The sequence below is a fragment of the Protopterus annectens genome, chromosome 6.part0 (genome assembly GCF_019279795.1).
Source record: "Protopterus annectens isolate FY-2018-M chromosome 6.part0, PAN1.0, whole genome shotgun sequence".
Taxonomy (NCBI): domain Eukaryota; kingdom Metazoa; phylum Chordata; order Ceratodontiformes; family Protopteridae; genus Protopterus; species Protopterus annectens.
Genome location: NC_056737.1, coordinates 224,781,075 through 224,806,766, shown reverse-complemented (window position 1 = coordinate 224,806,766; position 25,692 = coordinate 224,781,075).

The window sequence follows — 25,692 nt, the reverse complement described above, 5'->3', positions numbered from 1 at the left end:
TTCAAGCTAAAATGTATTACATTTGTATAACTTCTTTTTTCAACATCATTTTTATTTCATTTCAGGCTAAAATGTATTACATTTGTATAACTTCTTTTTTCAACATCATTTTTATTTCATTTCCAGCTAAAATTCATTACATTTGTATAAAATGCAGTGGGGCTTTTAAAATATCATACACACCCATTCACAAGGTCAGACAATACTTGGGGAAATATTTTTCGTATTGCCATGGGCTCTGTCATATATATAATTTGTAGATTGCTACATAATACACTTGCCAGCCAGGAACAAGACACCAGGAGAAGGAAGGGGAGAGCTTCAGTACAAGAATGCAATCTCAGTCATAAAATTTGGGCTTCTAGGGCAATAAATTGTTGGCCTAAAATCTGTTGCTATGGTATCTACTTACAACAGTGAGATACATTATGAGTCCTTGAAGTGACCTCCCCAACAGTAAACTGGATAAGTCAAACTCATCAAACAATTAACTTGTCACTTGTACTTGTATTGTAGATAAACAGATTCCTGACTACAACCCAGGTGACCTGAGTTTGATCAGCAAATTACAGGAAAAAGAGGATTATCAAGCCCCTCCTGGGGGAGAGGAGTGCAGCTGCCTGGGGGCACATGCACATTGGTTGGATTTCACTGGTAGGAAATAGAGAAACTGACTTATGCTCCCTCATGTTGAACATCATGCAGACCTCAAGCCCATGTGGAAGTGACAGGCAGTGCAACCCTGAAACCAATTGCATGTCCCACCCACAGGAGTCACTGGGCGGACCTGGGGTTAGGGTTTTATAAACAAAAAATAGATTTACCCCTTATTGCTGCCTCAATGATGGCCCCAAATGGCTGGCCCTCACCTCTGTGATGGGGTAAAAATGGGGCAAAAATGGGGCAAGTGGCTAAGAGAAGGGGATGATGGTCGGCAGGCAGTGAGACAAAGTGTCCCAACATATGCACCTGTTAAAGCTGGAGATGAGATGTTTTAACATAATTTTTCCTCTGCACAACCCATATGGGGACTTCACCCCCCCCCCATGCCCCCTTTACGTAATACATTATCTCCATAGTTACAAACCTGGAGAGAAAAGAGGAAAATCATAAAATGGTGAAAACCTGGATTGTACAACTGTAATTCCCACAGAAGAGTTGAACCCTTTAAAAATGTTCTGGGAAAAGTATATTTCAAGAGGTAGGATTGGGGAAATTGCCTCAAATAGTTACAAATCATCAAATGGTAAATCTTCCACTGGGGTGATATGATTTTGGACTGAACTGGGTTGTGAATATTTCCATTTGGCAAAGTTCTCTAGATATACTATGCGGATATAGTATGGTAGTGGGGAATAGTACACTTCATTTATTTATATTTTCCTTTGATAATTCTAAGACTTTGAATTGTTGTTTTCCAGTATAGTCCAGAACTATTATGTGCCATGAAGCATAAAGTACACGGTTTGGGCTAATCTTATTTTATTAGGCTATCAATCCACTTAATAATTGTTAAAAGTGAAATGATTTTATACTCATAGTGTTTTACATGACACAGGTAATCGAGAGAATTTGAATTTTTTCTATGATGGGGAGATATGCTAACTATATGGTAACCCATATCAAAAAAAGAAAGCCTCTAATTCAGTATAAACAGTATGATGTTACTCATGACCCACCTCGCACTTCTGACTCTATGAGGAACCAATTTACCTATATGCCACAGCAATGGGAGTCTTAAAAGTCAGTGTGGGAGGGAGCAAACAAATTGTGATAAAGTTGATAGATATCACTTCATTAGGAAATGTATTATTCATTAAATGGGCAAATTAAATGGTCCTTCTCAAGCTGATTTCTGATTTCACCCATAACTCAGGCCACAAGGCAGGAATGAATACAGTATAAAGGGACTTTTTTTTACTGTAGCCATTGAACAAAAGTGTTTTGGAGAGGATGGAAGAACCTGGAGTAATTTGATAAATTCACACAGACCTTAGAAAAAACATACACACACCACCCCAAGAGTTACCAGAAGTCATTATTTAACCCTGGACTCTGGAAATGTGATGAGAACCCTTGACTATTGTACTCAACTGGTAACTGAGTTTCTATGATGCCCATGGAGAAATCAGTAAAAGCAAGATAACCCCTAGGGTTTGTATCTACACAATTCCATAATTTGGTAACCTCTTTCTGTGGAATTAACATGCTTTCCTCATTTGCTACATTTCAAACAGCTGATAACATTTTTTTTCTCATTGTCACAACATTTTTATAATTTGAATATCTGCACCTTTCCCTTATACTTCCTATAAGAACATGTACTGTATAACCAGTCTTCGTTTCCTAAATATTTAGAAGAAACTCACCTGGTAAGCTGAGACAGAACTTTAGAGCATCACTTTCTATTTGTTCCTATTTTCACAAGACAGTAATAATTTGGACGGTTTTGTCCTACAAAAAACATGAAAAATTGCAAATGTCCAGAGACTGTAGGAGAAACCATATTTTCTAGCATTCTTCTAAATATTGCAGAAAGTGCAACATGTTAATATGATATAAAATAAATAAACAACTACCATTCTTTATCAGTTAATATTTATTTTTGTAGTAAAGTAAAAAAAAACATTTTTCCACAGTTTACAGTATTTGTGTTAGATACAAAATCTCATATTCCAGTAATAAAGGTCCAACTCATGGCATTAAGAACAGTGGCAACCCTAAAATGAGAAATTGTTATATGCGGACCGTTCTGAGTTGTCTTCTACTAGCTGCTGACTTGATAAGTTACAGGGCCTTAACATGGTAGGTTTCAAAATGTAGGTAATACTTTCTAAAAATTTACCCTGAAATGCAAGTTCAATGATGACAGCATTAAACTCCCCATGATCTCGTACACTGGCAACATGCATTCCTATTGGTGTTTACTGCAAAGAGGTGAAAGACCATCCTCTGCCTGTCCTGTGTACTGATCAGAAAACACACATAACCAAATTTTCAGACTTCCATTCAGCCTTGTGATAAGACTTTTTATTCCTGCTGAAAATGGAGACATAGTATCACTTAACTGAGTAATCCTAGTCATTAAATATGACATAATGCTGCTCTCATGATCTTAACAAAAGGAATTTTGTTGAAAAAAGAAGTATTCTCGCATCTCATCACACACTCATTACCTAACAGGAAAACATTCAGATACTGTTGACAAATCTGGCAGCCTGCCAGACATATATAAAACCAATAGATAAATTCAGGCAAATAAAATTCTGGTTAACACAGCTTTTTATACAGTTGCGGCCAAGTAACTTAAAAAATGATGTCATAGACAAAGATAAAGGACAGAGGAAGACCCAAGAGCCTCCATCTACCTGAAATTTCTCTTCATGGCTGCAGTATAGAGGCTGTAGTAGTAATTTCCTTCAACAGCTTAGCATTACCTACAACTTCTTTTCTGTATCTAAGGAGACAGCTCACATTTAACATGCCCTGTAACAAAAATAATCATGAAAGGAAATGGCCATAAAGCCAAACAGTATAGAAAAACATAACACTGCATCCTCTGATACCACAAAGCATTGTGGAAAGCATATGTAAATTCTCATTATAAAATTCAGTCCAGATGAGTTTAAAGCAAAATGACATAGTACCAGGGAATCTTGTGCAATGATGCGCATCGACTGAAATTAAACCTATGTCATCCCTGTTATGAATCATCGGCTTGTTATGCTGTAGTATTAGGGTCACTGCTTCACAGCAGATAATATTTTCTTACCAAAATGGGAGAGCATTAGATGTGATAAAATGCAACAACAGCACTGATACCCTAAGGCAAAAAGTTATCCCTGAAGGTGCTATCCATGTAGTCTAAATTTATAACATATTATCATGCTCTCCAATAATGCAAAGCAGAACAAGAAATGCATGTAAGATCTCATGGAATAATACAGGCTTGCTGTGTTTAAAATAAAATTGCATGTCACCAGAGGTCCTAATAATATAGTTAACAAAGGTAAAGAACAGCACGCATACACATTTCATCCTCATTAGCAGCCATTGGTGAGTTATAAATGGATGTTTCCCTCAGGAAAAACTGATCAGTGTAATACATTAGGTCCGGATAAAAAAAAATCCAGCTACACTCCACAAAGTGATTTCTGTCTGGATTCTCTCCAAAAGTATTTCTTAAATAAACATCCCCACAGGTAAGATTCCTTGTGCTGGCAGCAATTTGGACTTAGGGATACTGAAGTAAAAGCATTTTTACCTTACTACTTTTCTACCTCGGGTACTACCAGTGGATGGCTTTGCTGTGGATTGTATTGTATTCTCCTCCATTATCTTATTTGTTGTCATGTTGACATAACATTGCATTTGCCATCAGACTAACATTTATTTTATGCATGTTAATACTGATGCTGTTAATAAAGTTAAAGTTATCTGTGGAAACATTAATTACTAAAGAAAATCAATACAATTTTTTGTCTTTTTTACCACAAATTACGCAAAGTCTAATATTTGTAAGTATACTCCTGTGTAGAATAAGAAAGCATTCCTATGCCTGGTCCTCGGCTAAGATTTCTGAAAGATATGTTGTGTTTTCTTCTTCCAGAAAAATCTGCTGTTTATCTACAAGTAATAAAGTGCATTAGATTTCCACCAGTGAAGAAAATTAATTTCTAGGATTATATCCACAATTGGACTGTGACCTTTCTTGCATGGCAATGTCTCTCTTCATTTATGGTATATTACTCCACATATTACAAGCAGCAGTTATTAATGAGGCCTCTTTTCTGCACTTTATTCAGTTATCTCCCAGAGGGCTGAAAAGCTTTCTGTTTGATTTCTGGTGCTTTTGCCAGTCATACTCAAATCTTTGTGTACTGACCCAGAGTCAGATATAAACTCATATTAGAGCTTGTGTTCCTGCCATTATGCTACTGAACTGTAGTGCTTTGATTATTTCTTTGTGTGACTATACGTATGATCAGTGAAGAAGTCTCCTTTATGTACCCCCTTTTCTGTTAATTCACTTCCCATTTCCATCCTTTTTACCCATTTTTCCAAACCTCTGCCATTGCCTACCCTTACACAGTGCATTTATCATCTCCTCTCACATTCTTTTAGGTTTTAATGTTTAATTTTTTCATTATCAACCAGGTAAGTAAATTAGTCCATCTGACCCGGGCCACAATAGCAAGAGTAAAAAGGAATGCATATGGATATGTTGCAAGCCAGTCAGGTAGAGTATTAGAAGTAGTAGGAAAAATCCACACAGACACATGCAAACTCCACAGAGACAATAACCAGAGGTCAGGACTGAACCCTAGACCCTAGATCTAGGAGTCAGGTTCATGACCACTATTCTACCACATTGTGATTCACTAATATTTTGAAGCTTTCAGTCTCTTCCTTGCAATCTACTAAGTCATGAGTGTTTAAGCTTTAGAATTCTCATCTTATTCCACCAAATCCCCCTAACAAATGACATAACTGAATATAATACACTATTTATATAGTCTAAGAGCTCTGGCAATGGATGAAGCATTTACTGAAGTATCAGTGACCTGGACTCAAGAAAAGGGCATGTGGATAGACTCCCTAGCATTTTTGTGAGATTTGTAACTGTGTGCCCACAGCTATAAAAAATAAAGTGCAATTCAGAATAAAAAAAAAAAAAAGAAAAGAAAAAAAAATCCCAGCACTTGCTGTATTGCCATTAAAGTATCATTGCAGGGGGTATCATCCACTGACGTCCTGTTATAGGTTGCTGTTACTTCCTTATCCCTGTTACTTAGAAATAACTAAGCTAGCAATGCTAACATTAAAATCGCTGAGCTTGGGATAAGGGGAATAAGCAGCAGTACCACAATCTTGGAGTTAGAATACATATTCCCCACAAACAGTGTGGTTCTTCTAATAACTGGGGTTGCAGGCCTTGCAGTTTGGAAGTAAACTTATGGAACTGACAGGAGGTGACTGGGGAGATAGGATTCATGGGTGCACTGGCAACAGAAGGAGCATTCACTGGAGTGCCAGTGACCATGACTCAAAAAATGTCATTGGAATAGACTCTGTTCCATATTTGTAAGATTTGTAATTGTGAGTCCCACAACAATGAAACATAAAGTACAATTCAGATATAAAAAAAACTAAAATAAAATAAAATAAATCTCAATACTTGCTGTATTGCTGTTAAAGAATTGTTGCAGGGGTTGGTGGGTTCACCCCATGTACTCACTGATGTGGGTAACTGTGGCTCCCTTATCCCTGTTACTTATAAATACATACTAACTCTGAAACTGCTACACCTTGGAGTAAGGGAAATAAGCAATAATACCACAATCTTGGACATAGAATATATATTCCTCACAAATAGTGCTACACTTCTAAGAATAGTGGTTGCAGGCCTTGCATTTTTGAAGCAAACATGTGGATCTACCAAGAGGTGACTGGGAGAGATACGATTCACGGGGCTAGCCAGATGTACTCAAGTCAGTACATTTTTTATGACTACATCTCAGAAGCATTTTGGGGTTTACAGCCCAGAATATCTAGAACTGTAATGTCTAGAGCACAGATCTGTGTGCAACACAGTTAGGGACAGAAATACTTCCCCCAAAACAGCTTTTTTTTCATGTGTAAGGGGAAAACTAAAAATCAAGTATACATTTTAAGAGAGTAGGGGTAACATTTAGAGAATTGCATATTTTTAGAATGTTAGATGATGGGGTCAGCAGTATACGGTCTGATTACAAAAGAAGACTTTCTGGCTATGGCTCTGGTTGAAAGAAGTGGTTGACTCCAGTTTACCTACCTTGAGGGAGAAACAAGGGAATAAGCTCCCAAAATTCAAGTGACACAGAAAAACAGCTCCATTAATTCAGGGAGGTATTGGCAAATATCTCCATAAATTCAAATGGGGATCTTGGCAGCATAGGACAACAGCAAGCAGACGTATGGTGTCCAGAATGATCAGCATGGCACATACTGCCTGCTAAGGTCAAACTTGTGAGGTGAAGGATTGCCAGGTATGAGAAAAAAATTACAAGACAACGATGATGTCTAGCTGTTACCCTGCTCTTGTCCACCACTGCCTGAAGTGTGTGTGTGTGTGTGTGTGTGTGTGTGTGTGTGTGTGTGTGTGTGTGTGTGTGTGTGTGTGTGTGTGTGTGCGCGCGGGGTGGGGGGTTCAAATAGTCCAAAGAAGGTGCTGGAGTGCTTATATGATCAGGCTGTTAGGGAAGTCTGAAGGTAGTCTGAATGCATATTGCACTTGATTCCATAATAATCTTTGTCTTGTTCTTTTATGGTCTGCAGATACTCATCTCATCTTGCAGTTATCACAGAGGACTAAGGTTCTTAGTTGTTAATGGTCTACTTCACGTAGTCAAGGTTACATGGCTTGATTTCTTAATGATGGTTTTTCCTATTTTTGTCTGTTTAGCTGCTGTGAAAGACCCTGGGAGATTAAGCTGCTTGCCATCTTAAAAAACATTATACTCTATATACCATCAATCTGGTTTATCAGATTGATTATATACTGTGATGATATTTGCTTAGTCATTTCAAATACTTGTGATAATGACTGTGACAACAGCTCAGTGCAGTAAACCACTTATGATTTCAAGCCCATAGCTACCACTGCATACTATTTGTCACCATAAGTGGGCTAGGGGGTTGCACAAAAGGGCATTTGCCCCCAAATGCCTCAGTAAACAACTCAACCCCAGCAAATGATTCATTCCACAAGTGCATTTAGTTTCTTTAATGTCATCTCTATCTTGTGCAAGCATGGCTGATTCTTTCAGCAAATGCATGTTTCTTACATCTCTCCCAGCTGAGCAGGGTTTCCATAAACACTTCCATAGAAGCTACAGTGTTATCTGAATCTGGGGGAAGGGTTTGGAATTTAGCTATGCCTTCACCTAATAGGAGGTAGTTACCCTTGGAAAAGTTTTTAAATGTTCTGGGGTTTGCTAAGGGTTCTGCCTTTATATTTATTTCAAGGGTTACCACTTTGTGATATGATATGACCAGTGAGGACAGTACACAAGGGGAGTACAGCATTCACCCATATTTGTGAGTAATAGATCCAGGATATTTGCACTCCTAGTAGACATGCAGACTAGCTGTTCCAGGGTGTTTGCATTGACAAAATCCATGAATCTTTGAGCTTGCATGTTAGTAGTTGTGAATGTATCCCAGTTTATGGTGGGATAGTTGACATTACTGATGAATATGGTATTGGGCTGAATTGTGAGTTACTCCAGTACACTCAAGTATGTTGTATAGTTACCTTGGATCATAGGTGGAGACCTATAGCTAGCAAGGATATGGTACTGGACATTACCTATGGTTAGTTGCACATGAAGTAGCTCAAGCATGTCATATTGTTTGACCAGTTTTGAGGTGTGCTTACTTTTCATGTAGACTGATACAACTCCACCTCTTGTCCTTTCTTGTGCAATGTCATATTGTTTGACCAGTCTTGAGGTATGCTTACTTTTCATGTAGACTGATACAACTCCACCTCTTGTCCTTTCTTGTGCAATGTCATATTGTTTGACCAGTCTTGAGGTGTGCTTACTTTTCATGTAGATTGATACAACTCCACCTCTTGTCCTTTCTTGTGCAATAGTTGGTCTAAATGTGTGGAAGGCAATATAACCTTGTACTGCCAGTGTGCATTCCATGGCTTTAAACCATATCTGAGTAAATGCACAGATGTCAACAGTCTTCACGGTGAGGTATCATCCTTGGAGAAGGTAGAATGCTGCTCAATGCCAGGCTCATACCTGCCTTGGAAACATAATCTGAAAGCTTTATCGTGTCTCTCTTCATATAGCCCAGGGAGGTACATCTCAGGTCATTAACACCCACATGGACTATTACAGAGTCTTACTGGTACTTGTGGCTCAATGTCCTGAGTGCATGTGTGATCTGGTGGATCCTAACCCCTGATAGGCAACTAACTGTCTCCTTGCATGGCCTGGTGAGGGTGGCATCAGTATATCTCACAGCTGAGTCTCCACTGACCATTATATTGGGTTGTCTGGCAGATTGCCTTAAAGGCTTAGAGGCTGACACATTGTGAGATGTGGCTGCATGTGTCCTGGGGAGCATTGTCTTTGTAGAGTGTTTGGGAGGTTGGTGAGGACAGGATATGGGAGGCCTTTGAGGTTTGGGGAGTTTGAATTTAAGAAACTAACATTTGTGAGCTTATGTGTCTGATCCATAGTAGGTGTAGTGTGTGTGTTACTGGCAACCTATTTGTAGATATCAGTGTTTGCATTTGAGAGCTTTGCCTCCAAACACAAGGTATAATTACATATCTCACATACTGTATCATTCTGCTTAAGAATAGGGTAGTTGTCAGTAAACATGAGACAATTGCTACATTCTTATGGTAAAAAGTAATAGCACCACCACAGTTCAAAGATGATAAAAGCCTATTAGCAAAACATATTATGACAAATAACTCTCACATTCGTAATTTTACGGCCATCCAAGTAGTGAAGGAAAAATGAGAAGAGGGGATATTGTATTAAGTATGGAACTGGTCGAGATGAATTGGATTGTTGACTTACAAGCGGACACACCTCCAGGACTGAACACCTCCATTCCTTTAAAACCAGCCCTAAAAGGGCATAGATGTAAATACTGACTTTTGATTGGTCTTTATCTTGTTTAAATATCTGATGGTTTTATGAATGGACAGGATCTGAAGAAGGGTGTTGGGAATGTCTGAAAGCACTTATTTTGTTGTTTTATTTGCTGTTTTATCTCAACATTAAATTGTTTTATTTTATGTTACTTGCTGCCATGGTGGTGCTATTGCCTTTTACCGTACGATTTTTATTTGAGTTATAATTGCTACATTGTCTCAAGATGCCCATTTCCACCAGGCTGGCTACAGAGTCACTAGGAAAGTGCACATCCATGGCTGTGGATCCTATTTTTTGTGATCCATGAGAGGTGATGCAATCAGGGTTTAGAGTTGTTGGGCTAGGAGGAAAGGTCTATGATTGATCTAAAATAACACTAGTGGGCAAACTAGCTGCTCAACACTCAATTAGATACTTGAGAAAATAGCAGAGGAAATTTTATATGGACAATTAGGTGACTGTTTTTATACAAGATACTGCAAAGCACTGCTGCACAGCTCAGCACAGATTATAGGAGAGGAGTTAGACAGGAATCCAATGCAGTATACATGTATGTATGTATGTATGTATACACACACACACACACACACACACACACACACACACACACACACACATATATATATATATATATATATATATATATATATATATAGCTGAGATTTTGCAGCAATTCACAATTCTCTCACTATTGTGAGTGATACTACAAGACTTAGGTTCCCAGACTAAGTAAAAAGCAAGCAGAAAAAAATGCAGTAGAAATGTAATAAATGAGGCTCAGATCCTGCAGCAATACATAATTCTGTCATTATTCTGAGTTATACAACAAGACTAAGGTCCCAGACCAAGTTAAAAATGTAAACAGTTAACTCGTGCTTAAAACAAGGAAAATGCAGAAAATAACAATACACAATCAAGATTAACACTCTGAATACTGCAGTATGCACAAGTTGAAAAGGGATAATATGAAATAGAGGCTAACTTGAGTTTTAAGAGTCTAATGGGAGTGCCTTATCAACTTGAGCTATTAGTGTCCAGTAGAAATGGCACTAGAAGGGGCTTGCAAACCCTAATTTACAGTAGGGATGGAAATCTATAAAGGCATGAACTTTAAAAACACAACAAAAATTGCGTGGGTGAGAGAAAAAAAAAATAAAAAAAAAATCAATGGAGTCAAACAGCAGTTTTACACTCAGAGCTCTTGAAGCTAAAGAAGAATGTAGGTGAATACTTAAAATAAGAAAACTGTTTCTCAACTCCTACCATTAATTAGCTAGTCAGTCAATGAATGCAAAAGGAATGTTTCATAAATGACCCTAGCCAATACCCATTAAGACTTCAAGAAAAAAACTTTGCAGTACAACAAAGTTGAAAATACAACAAACTGTAAAATTTAGCCTCATATGTACGTCCAATATTTTTACTTTTCTATATTTTAAACCAGGTAAAGGGACACCCGAGGAACAATGTCTAGTTAAGCAACAGAATCAAAGACACACAGTAAGTAAGTGGAGGTAGAAAGAATCAAATGCTGGACCCTCAACTACAGGAAGCAGCTTACTAACAGTTTAAAGACCTAATCTTCTGCGAAAACTGACAGATCTTCACTTGTGTCTTCATTTTCTGATAAACCACTGAGGGTTAAAAATCATTAATGCTTATAGTCAGTAATGCCCTTATTAAAGTTTCATAGTTTTTGTTGTTCAAATGTTCAAAAAGTGCATGTTGCTGCAAAATCTGTTCTGCTAACTTTTTAATGAAGTTAGCCTTAGTTTGCCTCTTACCTGTCTTTGATTTTGCAGCTCACTGATTTTGCAACATACTTATGTCCTGTCCCTCACTGACTTAGTCAGTGTTGGTGGTGCAACAGGTAACACACTCACCTTTGGTGTGAGAAGGCTGTGGGTTCTATTTCCACACCAGGTAAGTCTGAGGCAAATCAATTGCTGACACTGCAGTACAGCATAAAAGGGATACTTTATTCCTGAGCATTTCATCCTTTGGATGAGATGTTAAACCTAGGCCATATCTAACTGAATTAGTTGTAGCTCATGTGGATAAAAAAGATCCCATGTCATCCACTGAAAAGAGTAGACGTCTTTTATTTATATACAAAAAGAACTCTTATTTACAACATATTTACATATTTACAAATATTTACGCATGTACAAATATATAGATATGCAACTCTGTTTGCAAACATCCATACTTTCCTTTACAGTCATACTGAATTTTCATCTCTACTGGACCCCCACTCCTTTTTCCATAACCACCATCTGATTTTACTTAATATTATTGTAAAAATCTATTTACCATTAAACATAATTTCATTCACTCTTTCATTCCATATAATGCATATAACATAAAATAGCTTTTTATATATTCTAACATATTCTTTATTTCTATTCTTATAATATCCATATTTAATAATATCTGGGTCTATATTATTTCCTCTGACAGTCGCCTCTTCATTGACCCTAAAACCGCGAACTTTCAAAATATCGAACCTCTACATAAGCGATTTCTTTCCCATGGAAAGAAATTGCTTTACCTGAAAACACCAACAAATAACCACAAACACTACAATGTGGGGGGGTCTTCGTCCCCCACACCCTCCAACATGGGGGCTGTGCACCCCCACACCCCCTAACTAAATATATAAACTCTGAGATCGCACTACAGCGGGGAAAACGGCAAACTGATGAGGATGGCCAAGCAATTTTTTTCCCAAGGAAAAAATTGCTTATGTGGACGTTCGGTGTTTTCAAATTTCGCGGTTTCAAGTTCAATGAAGATGCATTCCACAGAACGCCTCTTTGAGGAAATAATAGAAACCCTAATATCCATGTTAATTTAATCCACTTCTTTTATATCTTAGAAAAATATTTTTTACATTATTTCCCTAACTTTTTTTCCTCTTTTACATTTCAAAAATGCATGTTCCTTAGTTTCTTCTCCTTGACAAAGTAAACATATTCCATCACTTTTCTATTTATATGGCATATTTCCTTTTACTAGCAATTTATCTCTATTACCAGTCGCCACAAAAATCTTGGCATTCTACTTCTTGATTATACCATTTGCTTCTCATTTTTATAGATTTAATCTTTTCATCTAGATTTTCCCAAGGTTTTACATAGTAATGTTTTATCATTACATTCTTATAACACACTCTTCTTTTTCAACAATTTTTGTTTTCCACAAAAATATTTTTTTCTTGGTAACATTTTATTTTATTTGTACACTCTTTTTCTCTTTCACTCTACTTTTACCATACTAATACTTACACAATTTTACTTATCTCTCATCTTTTGTATCTACTTTAGCACTTTGTACAAATTTAATGAAGCAGTATATATGAATGGGTTAATTAACCCTAAATCTCATTCCTCCTTATTTAAATAAAAAACTCCACTTTTTGCTGGGTTTACTCTAGAACTCCATATAAATTAATATATATATATATATATATATATATATATATATATATATATATATATATATGTGCAATAATTCCTTTTCAAATACTGTTGGCAACATAAATACCCTTGCTAAGTATGTTATTTTTGCCATCAGTACTGAATTTATCACATAAGACTTTTTATATGTTCTCCAGAAAAGACAGGTTTGTTTTAGTTCTTATATTGTTTTTCTCATTCTATTTTACTTACATCTTTATTCACAAATTTTATACCTAACACAGAAATGTAATTCATTGTAAAACATATACCTCCTATCTTTACTACATTACCTAAACTTTTAATTTTCTCCTTATTTAAAGCCATCACTATCACTTCTAGACACTTGTTTGTGTAAATCATTAGTTCTTTTATCCAAATTTTGTGTTTTGCAATTATTATAATGTCATCTGCATATGTTAACAGAACTGGAATTCTTAACCTTTCAGGTGTTATATACTCCACCTCCTTCATTTTCTGATTTATTTTACATACTATCACATTCATAACTAATGCAAAGGATATACAACTGAATGGATATCCCTATCTTACACGCTATTCATATGTATCTCTTGGCTAAACAAGACATTAACAAGTATTTTACTTATTATTATTATTATATACTGATAAGCATAATTTCCTAACTTTCTCAATTATGTTATAGTCTTTCATTATTATCCATAAGATTTCATGTCCAATTGTATCAAATGCCTGATTAAGGTCTCCTGTTGTGATTTTTAGGTTCATAGGTAGGTACTAGGCTATCTGTCTGAGGGCATTTATAAGCCTAGCCAGAGTGTGTCGGCTTTCGCCGCCCCACTGATTAATTAACTGATCCTCTGTCAAGCAGAGCCAATGAAGTGATCCCAGGGGTGTATTTTCTGTTACCCATCCACTCGTCAAGGTTTCTCTTGAAGAGTGTTAGTGAGGGGCTCTGCCTGATGTAATTTGGAATTTTGTTCCAAAGCATGGGGAGTCTCTGTGACAGGAATCTATCACTTCAGCATGTTCTATTTATTGTTGTGGCGAGGTTTAGCTCACTAGAGCTCATGGCTCGCAGTGACTTTCTTTAGGTGGAGCATGTCCATCAATTCTGAGATGGACATGGCTTTGTAAGTCAGGCAGAGATCACCTCTGAGTAAGCGATATGCCACTGAGTACAGCCAGAGTTTTTTCAGTCAGGCTGCATAGGACATATGTTTGAGACAGGTAATCCTCTTGGTGAGGTACTTTTGTGGTCTTTCCAGCTGTTGGAAGTGTCTTGTGAGGTACATCCCAAATGGGGCATTGTACTCTATGATGGGTCTAATGAGTGACGAGTAGAGGGGCACTATAACCTCTTTATTTCTAGATGCAAACCCTTTAGTAATTAGATGGGCCATATAGAAGGATTTCCTAACTACTTTGGCAATATGATTGTCAAAGGAGAGATTACTATCTATCTGGGTCCCCAGATCTCTTATTACCTCTTCTGTATTAAGGGGGCTGCCACCTATGTGGTAATTTGTGGGTGTTTTGTTTTTCCCAAATGGGATGACTATGCATTTTTTGGCATTTAGCTTGAGGCCATAACTTTGACACTAGGTGTCTGTCTCAGTAAGGCCCTTTTGGAGGATGTCTGTGTCAGCCGGAGAGTCAATTATGGCTCCCAGTTTGCAATCATCGGCAAACTTGGTTAGCCATAGTCCTCTTGTGTTTGCCTGTACTTCTGAGAAGTATATGCCAAACAGTAGGAGTCCCAGGACTGAGCCTTGTGGGACACCACTTGTGACTGGTTTAGAGTTGGACCTGGAGCCCGCTATTCTTACCGTGTGAGTTCTGTTCCAGTTGGCAACCCATCTCATGACGTAGGGGTTTAGGTTCAGGCTGGTGAGTTTTTCTGTAATACCCGAGTGGTGAATGGTGTCGAAAGTCTTGGCGAGGTCAAGGTAGGCTGTGTGAACCACCTGTCCCTCGTCTATGGCCTTGGTGACTGTCTTGAAGAAGTCAACCAGGTTTAGTAGGCATGATCTGCCCTTAACAAAGCCGGACTGGGTCGGGTCAAGTGTTTGGAGGTTCTCAATGTCTTTGTTAATGAGTTCCATGATGATGCGCTCCATAGCCTTGCAGACCAGGCTAGTCAGGCTTATGGGGTGATAGTTACCAGGGTCAGTTGTGGCCCCTCCTTTGTGGAGAGGAATAACCGTTGCTGTGCGCCATTCTATGGGCATGTAGCCTGTGGAGAGGCTGAGGATGAACAGCGTGTTTAGGTGGGGGGTTAGTTCATTCTGTAGTTTGTGCAAGATGCAGCCTGGGACACCATCTGGTCCCATTGACGCTGTGTTTTTGGCTTTTTAAAGGGCTGTTTTCACCTGTGCATCTGTGATTTTTGGGACACTACACTTTTCCAGTATTGTTGTGGGCCCTTTTGGAGGTGAGAGCAGGTGAAGTTTGCACTGAATCTATCTGCCAGGATGTTGGCAATATCAGTAGGTTCAGTATATTTTGTGCTATTTTGCACTAGTTCAGTGCATATCTGTGAGTTGCCACTTAGATTCTTAACATAGCTAAAGAAGGGTTTGTGGTTATCTTTTGAATCCTTGGCTATTTTTCTTTCGAAGTTAACCTTGGATGATTTCATGAGGGACCTCAGTTTTTTATTGATACTGATCAGGGATGTCTTTCCTTCTTGGGATTTGCTTTTTTTCTGAGCTACTTTCTTCCTTCTATTGTATAACCTGTTTATTGCAGGGGCCCACCAAACTGGTTTCCTTCTCTTAGAGGAGTGAGTCTTGGTTTTGCTAAGGATGGCATGATCCATGCATCCTTGTAGGTGCTCATAGAGTGCATTTGTAAAGGTTTCTGCATCTTGGGCAGCATTATCCTTTAGTGTGGGGGCTGTGAAACTTACCACCTCTGTCTTAAGTAAGGTGAAGTTTGCTTTAGAAAAGATTTTTACTGTGGTTTCCTTTGTTGGGGGTGGTAGTAGGGTGTGGACATCCAGAGTGATTAGTTTATGGTCTGATCTAACCAGTGACGGGATGACCTCCAGTGTGGAACACCTGTCACCCATGTTGGTGTTGACCAGGTCCAATATGTTTTCACCTCTGGTAGGGGAGTTTACCAGCTGATCCAGGGCATTTGAGATGATGAATTCCAGGAAGCACTGGGCCTGGGAATTTGTACTCAAGTAGTTTTCCCAGTGAATGGTAGAGTAATTGAAATCACCCAATATCAGGGTGTTTGGTAGGACCTTCATGTTTTCCAGTGACTCCAGAAAGGTGGAGTGGTGGTCCTGGGTCATGCAGGGTGATGTGTAGCAGGCCACAATTTGCATTGCAGATTTGCCCGATGTTAGTTGCACATGGATGATCTCAGAGGTACAATGCTGCGCCACTAACCTTGAGGTGTAGGTATCGTTGATGAATATGGATCCACCCCCACCTTTTGTGTTTTGGTCCATGTTCTATGGCCGAAACGTGTAGTATGAGTTGTAGTCTGGTAGTGCTGGGGTGCTCTCTGGAGCCTTGAACCAGGTTTCAGTTACTGCACAGATGTTGATGTTCTCCATACTAAGGGGTGCTTAGAGCATGTGCATTTTGAGATTTAACCTCCTGGCATTGAGTAGCATAACCCTCAGTTTTTTGTTAATTAATGCTGTTTACGGAGGTGGGTTTGACTTTTGAGCCTTGCCTAAAAAAGGCACTATGGGGGCAGCAAGAGCCTTGGCCAGTATTCAAATGCCTAGGGGTGACAGGTGCAAGCCATCTCTTGCGAAGCAACGCGGCTTGTCGAGCATGTCGTCCCAGGTTGACAGACACTGGATCCCCTTTGAATGATACCAGAAGCTTAGCCAATTGTTGAAATTGATCATTTTTTTCTTTATACTGAGGTATCATTCTTGGTGAGGGCAGGATGCTACTCAGGGTCAGGGTCATACCAGCCTGGGCTACATGATCGGAGAGCTCTTCCATGTCTCTTTTCATTTAGTCCAGGGAGGTACATATCAGGACATTCACACCAACATGAATAATAACAGTCATATTTGTACTTATTCTGGAGTGACCTGAGTGCTTGTGTTATGTGGTGGATTCTGGATCCCGACAGGCAGCTAACAGTAACCTTCTGCTTGTCCAGCCTAGTGAGTGGGACATCAGTGTGCCTGATTATAGAGTCACCTATTACTAGTGTGTTAGGTATGTTATTTTGCCTTAAGGGCTGTGATTGTGCGGCACACTGATTTTGTATTTTTTGTGTTGTCTGGTTTGTGATGGGAAGTGCAGGTTGTTTGGGTGTCTGCTTTGGAGGTCTTTGATGCTTCTGCAGGTTTTTATTTATAGCCTCCGAGAATGATTTTGTGTATTTATGTGTATTTTTTGCCAGTGCTGTTTTAGTAGGTCTGTGTGCAGCTGGAGTTGTGGTGTAAGTGTTAACCTTCTCCTCTTGACTGTCTGTTCCAGTCTTGGGTGGAGACAGCTTAGCTTCCAGTTTGGCTGTATAATTGCATCTCTCACATATGTTAGTGTTTTGTGGTAGGAGGAGAGGGTTGTCTGTGTACATGAGGCAGTTGTAACATTGCCTCAGGATACCCAGATTCATCAGCTGGACTGGAGAGTGCACCTGAAGTTGCCCTTTGGTCATGCCTGAATAGTAGGGTGAGCTGCTTAGTCGCTTGGTTGGTGAGGGGTGAATAAAGAGCCTTGCCCAGCTGGGCAATCAGTGTCAGGGTATATTAATGATTGTTATTAGGTCTGAGCAAGTGCTGGGCTGTAAGATGCTTTTTGAGTGCTTAGCTTGAGAGTTAGACTAGTTTCAAGGGAAAAACTGAAGAGGAGACTTAGTGGAGCCAGGAATAATTTAACCATAGCTAACCAGCACTGCCCAGTGTGCAAAACCGTGCAAACGCAGTTTTTATAGTAGAGAAATGAAAGGGATAGAAATTAGCCCAAAATGGCCAATAAACTACTAACTTCTGATCTGGAACCACTCCTCCAGGGACAGATAGGTTGCTCAAAGCTCCCCTCTCTCACAGCTGAACAGAGAAACTTCCTTCTATCCAAGTAAGGTATGGGAAACTCAGAAACTAGTATCACAGCCCTGAATTCAGCACTAGCCTGAAAACTGGACTATACTAGCTTAGAAAGGCGGGAAACAAGGATTGTTTTTTTTTTTTTTAAAGATAAGGCAAAAACAGTAAAAATACACTTAAAACAGCTTTAAATGACTACAAACGATCAGAAAAGGCTATTGCACTTTAGAGTGTAGCCTACAACAGTTAAACAAATTACTTAAACAAAAAACAACTTTTTAAAAGTGCAGGCAGTCAAATAAATACAATATGTGAAAAAAAACAAGCTTTTAAATCACAATAAACACTGGAAAATCTGTGTTTAGGTGGAAAACAGTTAAGTACAGCAAGAAAGTACAGAAAACTGATACTTAATCACTCCAAAGTCTCTCTCCTAAGCTAGAAGGCTTGTATCATTTTAGGCTTTCTAGTGCTACCCAGTAGGTTAGTTACAGGAAAGATGGGAAACAAGCGCAGATGTGGTCTTTTAAACCAGAAAGTTGAAAGAGACGGACAAACTGTCCAAATGGTCAATAAACTACTATTTCTGGGCCAAGAACCTCTCCTCTCATGGTAGACAGGCTACCTAGTGCTTACCACTCCCACAGAAAAGCTAGAAGGCTTTCCTCCAACACAGAAAGGCTTGTGGGGCTCAGAAGCTTACCAACAGTCCTGGATACAGCGACTCTGTATCTGGACTAGGCTAGTTACAGGAAAGGTGGGAAACAAGCGCAAGTGTAGCTTTTAAACCAGAACATTGAAAGAGATGGAAAAAACTGCCCAAACGGCCAATAGCTACAATTTCTTGGCCAGGAGCCACTCCTCTTGTGGTAGATAGGCTACCTAATGCTTACCACTCCCACTGATAAGCTAGAAGCCTTCTCTCCAACACAGAAAGGCTTGGGGGGCTCAGAAGCTTACAAAGAGTCCTGGAATACAGCAAATCTGTACCTGGACTAGACTAATTACAGGAAAGGTGGGGAACAAGTACAAACGTAGGCTTTTAAGCCAGCAAGTTGAGAGATGGAAAACTGCCCAAACGGCCAAATAAACTACAATTACTGGGCCAAAACTCACTCTTCCCATGGAGGATAGGTTACCTAGTGCTTACCACTCCCACTGATAAGCTAGAAGGCTTCCCTCCAACACAGAAAGGCTTGGGGGGACTCAGAAGGTTTTCCTCCAACACAGAAAGGCTTGGAGGCTCAGAAGCTTACTAACAATCCTGGATACAGCAACTCTGTAACCGGACTAGGCTAGTTATAGGAAAGGCGGGAAACAGGCCCAAGTGCGGCTTTCAAACCAGGAAGTTGAAAGAGATGGAAAAAAACTGCAAAAACAGCCATTAGCTACAATTTCTGGGCCAGGGACAACTTTTCTTGTGGTAGATAGGCTACCTGATGCTTACCACTCCCACTGATAAGCTATAAGGCTTCCCTCCAACAAGGAAAGGCTTGGGGGGCTCAGAAGTTTACAAAAAGTCATGGATACAGCAAATCTGTACCTGGACTAGGCTAGTAACAGGAAAGGCAGGAAACAAGTGCAAACACGGGCTTTTAAATCAGAAGGTTGAAAAAGATGGAAAAGCTTCCCAAACGTCCAATAAACTATAATTTCTGGGCCAGAAACCACTCCTCCTGTGGTAGATAGGTTACCTAGTGCTTACCACTCCCACTGATAAGCTAGAAGGCTTCTCTCCAACACAGAAGGGCTTGGGGGACTTAGAAGCTTACCAACAGTCCTGGATTCAGCAAATCTGTACCTGGATTACACTAGTTATAGGAAAGGCGGGGACCAAACGCAAAACGGGCTTTTAACCAGAAAGTAGAAAGAGATGGAAAAACTGCCCAAACGTCCAATGAACTACAATTTCAGGGTCAAAGCCCACTCTTCCCATGGTAGATAGGCTACCTAGTGCTTACCACTCCCACTGATAAGCTAGAAGGTTTCCTTCCAACACAGAAAGGCTTGGGGGGCTCAGAAGCTTACCAACAGTCCTGGATACAGCAAGTCTGTATCTGGACTTGACTAGTTACAGGAAAGGCAGGAAACAAGCTTAGAATTTTTTTTTTGTTACAGAAAGGCAGCTAAAACAGCAGTAAATACAATTCAAATTGTAGTGCAGGCCAGCACACCCGAGAGTGTAGCAACACTACGGCAAATACAGTTCAAATAAATGCAATTAAATTAACAAATGACTAAAAAACAAGTGCAGAAGGCAGTAAATTAGAAGGCTACTAACAAGCAGTAATAAATGCAGAGTAAGAGCGACTGAACAGATAGCACGCAGAAGAGCAACTAAGACAGTTACAGTAAGAGCAGATGAATAAGATATATATATATATATATATATATATATATATATATATATATATATATATATATATATATATATATATATATATATAGGTCTACCTGATAACGCCGAAAGCTGGAAATGCCGACGATGAGAACACCAACACCGGAAGATCGACAACAGAGATGACCGACAGCTGAAAATCCCAACGGTGACAACACCGACATGTCAAACGAGCACTAGTGTGTAAGTATGTGGTAGTGACGGACGGCAGGGTTAGGGTGTGGGTAAGGTAAGTGTGCGACAGTGACGGACTTTAGGGTTAGGGTGCGAGTAAGGTAAGTGTGCGATAGTGACGGACTTTAGGGTTGGGGCAGATTAAGTGAGTTAGGGTTAGGGTGCAGGTCAGGTGAGTGTGCAACAGTGACAGACTTTAGGGTTAGGGGTGGGTTAAGTGAGTTAGGGTTAGGGCGCAGGTTAGGTGAGTGTGCGATAGTGACGGACCTTAGGGTTAGGATTTGGGTTAAGGTTAGTGCATAGATAGCTGTGTTTGTAAGGTTTAGTGTAGGTTTGTAAGGTTTTTGGTGTGCTTGTGTTGTGTGTGTGCTTCTTGGACAGGGGATTTGTTTTGTTTGTTGACTGTCAGGATTGTGGTTTGTTGGGCATGTGAAGTTTCTTGTTTTTGAACTTTCGGTTTTGTGGTGTCGGTGATTTCGTTGTCGGTGTTTTTGCATGTCTGTTTTTTCAGGTAGACCCATAAATATATATATATATATATATATATATATATATTTTTTTTTTTTTTTTTTTTTTGAGTGAAGGAACAGAGCAGGATCAAGAGGCTACAGGGGTTGTCCTTCTCAAATGCTCTCTTTGTACACAGTAAGAGTGCCTGAAATCAGAATATGATCTCACTGCACTCAGCTGAGTGAGCAAATGAGATGGGCCCAGAAGGAGTATTCAAATACAAATCTACAAGAGGGGCGGGCAATTTCAAAGCCACCAACATTAATACCAAAACGAGAACAGGGAGGGTGGGTGGGTAACTAACTGTAGAGGGACAGCCACAACTTCAGTTGAGTTAATACTCAGTGAAAAACACAAATAAATAAATTAAATACAGTACTATATGGCCGGCTAAAGCTCTGATATTAAGCAGAGATAACTCAAAATGTACCACTTATATAAGGTAAGATTGTCAGTGATGAGCTAAAGCTACCCTCTGCTATCAATGGCTACACAGAAATTTTAAAAAGTATTCTGTAGAGAGACAGCCACAACTTCAGTTGAGTTAATATTCAGTGAAAAACACAAATAAATAAATTAAATACAGTACTTGCTTCTTCTTTTCTATTCATAATATCAGCCACAATTTCTCTATCATTAATAATTCTTGAAAACCCTTCCACTTTATACTATACATACTATCATCCATAATATTTTCCATTTTTGTTTCAAATCTCTTTTATATTATTTTGATAAAGATATTATATTCATTATTATTCAACACTATTGTTCTCCAGTTTTTGTCTTTTATCTTCCTTTTTCTATATGAATTTAAGTATTCCACTACATAATTCTTTAGCCATAAAACCTTCATTTAACTATTCATTCAAAATTGTTAAAAAGTGTTTTTTTCTAATCCCTTAAATTTTTATACATTTTATACCCTATTCCATCTGATCCTGCAGCCAAATCTGTATTTACTTGTCCCAATACTTTATTTAGTACATTTAAAGAAATCTCCTTTTCCAACTCTTTATTCTCTTTTTCTGTTAACTTTTTTACTTTCTGTGTTTTTCTTTAAAGATTATTGCACATATTGCACTACACTATTCACAGTATCTTCCTGCGTTTTTCTATTTCTCCTTTTACATTTTTTTCTCTCATTGTACTACCATCTTCCTTTAGTAATCTGCTTAAGTAACTTAGTACTTCTTCTCTTTTTCCTAGTAAAAATATCTTTGTTTATATAACAGTTCTTTTATTTGTACTTGATTGCTTTCATATAATTATTTTCTTTGTCAAAGTACCTTCTATTATTATGTTCTAAAGCTTCCAATGCATCTGTATATGTTCTTCTATATTTTTCTTTCTCTACTTTTTTCACATCATATTGCCACTGTAAAATATATTTTTTTTATGTTTTCCTTAAATATCATCCAGCATTCAGACCAATTTTTACAAAATGTTCTCATAGTATATATAATATATTTCCATAACTGTATTACTAATCTATTTCCTTTTTCATTCCATCCTTTTTCATTTATACTTTTTAGTTCCTTTCCTATTTTTAGATATTCCTTGCTTTCTTTTATCTCTAGCCATATTGCAAGATGATCAGAAAATCCTGTTCCAACTACCTCCTATAACTAAACCTTCTGATACTATAAAATAATCTATTTCAGTTTTACACATACCCCTTTTGTGAGTCCATGAATTTTTGTCCAAAAGTTTTACGACATCTTATAACTTCTAACATTTTTCTTATATCATTTCCTTTTACACTTCCCTCTTAAATCACAGTTAAAGTCTTCTGCTATTCTAATATACATATTTATCACTACGTAGTCTAAAATCAGATCCAAAAAGCATCCCCGTTCTTTACAATTAATATAAGCATATAATGTTATAATTCTATATGTTTGTCCTTTCCATTTTAAATCTACAATGGTTAATCTTCCCATTTTTGCTATAGTTACATCTTATAACATTACTGTATTTCTTCAAAATATGGCTATTCTAGAACATCTGTAATTTCCAAAATTCTAGAATGTTTCTTTACCATAGTTTCTCTGTAATCTTTCTTCATTTGTTAAAAATGTTGTGTCTTCTAATATAATTACATCGACATGAAATGTCATGTCATGTACACCACTCCAAAATCCTTATTCTTTAGCTATTCACATTTACAGAAAGTACTCTAAAAATTTAATTTTCCCTCTTCCTTAAATTCATGGCTTCATGAAACCTTTGCGTATTACTAGGCTAGCTTGCCTAATAGGCCATTCTAAGCCTATCTAATTTATCTCCCAAAGGTAAGAATCAAACAATGCTCTTTGAGTCTGCTAGTCAAACACATTAACCATTATAGCAATCCCAACCATTAGCTGTATATGTTTTTCATCCATTCCTTTCTTTTTTCTTTTGTACTTACCCCTTTAAAATTTCCTTTTCTGTCTTTTGCCTTTTAACAATAGAATTATTTATTTTACTACCTCAGAATTTATGTTGTTTTCATTACTTATTTCAGAATCTTCTTCTATGTCCTCTTTATTATTTTTTTTCTCATCTATTTTTTCTTCTATTTCTACAACTTCTAAAATGTCTCCTCTTTGTTCATTTTCTTCTCTTTCTTTTTCCTTACTCTTATTTTCATTTTTGCAATCCATCCATAAATGTCCAATTTTCTTACATTTATAACATTTCAATTCACATTTTTTGCATGATGCCCCATTTTCCCACAAATATATATATATTTTTTTTTGTCACAGCTGTCAAATGTCCTTCTTTTCCACAAAAAAACTTGTTTTGAGATGTCACCAGTATTTTATGACACCTCTGCACACACACACACACACACACACACACACACACACACACACACACACACACACACACACACACACACACACAAAACTGTAAACCTAGGTGATCACTAAGACAGGACAGACTGCTATCGGAGAATTTTATGAAAAAGAATAGACCACACACAAACTTTCTATTTAAGTCCTTTTGTTCACTTCTTTATTTTGTTTAGTTAAACAAAAAACTTCATCAGAAATCAGCATTCCAACAGTGGTTTTCAGAATAAATAGGTAGGTAAGATAAGGTATGCATTAATGACAGTGACAATGTAAGGGGGTGTGTTTGTGGAAGAAGGAGGACCCTTCACCTGTTACTTTTTAGAACAGATTTAATGTTGAGATTCCCATTCAGGCCAGGGGGCATTTCTGCCCTACAGTTTATTTGCCACTTTAATTCTTTAACTTCAAGTAGGGTGTTTGTTTCCCCTGAAAATGTGGAGACCTTTTCTAAAACTAAAAACTTGAATTCTGTGAATGGGTGGCATTGGGTACTATGCCTTGCTACAGCATTTGTGGTGTCCACTTGTCTGATAGCTTGATAGTGTTCTTTGATTCTATCATTCAGTCGGTGAGTGGTTTTACCTACATAAAAGCACTTTCACTGGGAGCACACACCTAGATAAAGCAATTGGAAGATAGGCAGTTGTACGACCATGGAACAGGATCGGAGTGCTGCGAGATTCTAAGATTAGGCTGCTTCCCATGATAATACGTTCACAGCAGCAGCAGTGATCGCACAGGTAGGTGCCAGGAGGTTCATCCATTGGTTTGTTATATGTCCTTTCGCTCATTTCTAAAAAGTTTATAATGGATTTTGTTATTATAGCAGAAGATAGGTAGCCTTCTGAGGGCTTTGGTTAGGTCAGGGCTGCTCCAGATAATGTTCCACTTGTTGCAAAGGATGTTTCTAATGTTCTCCAAATCAACAGAAATGGGCAATGGAAACCTGGGCTGGCTCTGGTTGTTATTGGGGCTGGGTTGGTTGCTGAAACCATGCTTTAGAATGGGGAGGTGGCGAGAATATCTGTGTTCTGCCACCTGGTTGGGACAACACTCCACTAGAGCCGGGGGTAGTGGCATTGGATGAATAGGTGTTTTAGAAGTTCACATTTGGTTTCGAGCACCTTGTTATCACTAATGATGTGGATAAGCCTTACAAATTGCCCTTTTACAATGTTTTTCCCTGCAGCACTCAGACACGTGCACACACACAAACACACACGTATATATATATATATATATATTATATATATATATATATTTTATATATATATGTATATATATATATATATATATATATATATATATATACACACACACACACACACACACACACACACACATATAAACTTAGACATACATACATATGTATGTATATATATATATATATATATATATATATATATATATATATATATATATATATATATATATATATAGATATAGATATATGGGTCCCTTTCACATGGTCAACATTTCATAAAGTTGAAGAGCATATGATCATCTTTTGAAACGTCGACCATGCGGAATGGCCATCTCCGTCCAGTGCGGAATGGAAAGATTTCCATGTAGTGCAATCTTGGAGTTGGTGGTATATTTAAGTTCTGGGGGGGGTGCTAGTAATGTGATGGTAAGTGCT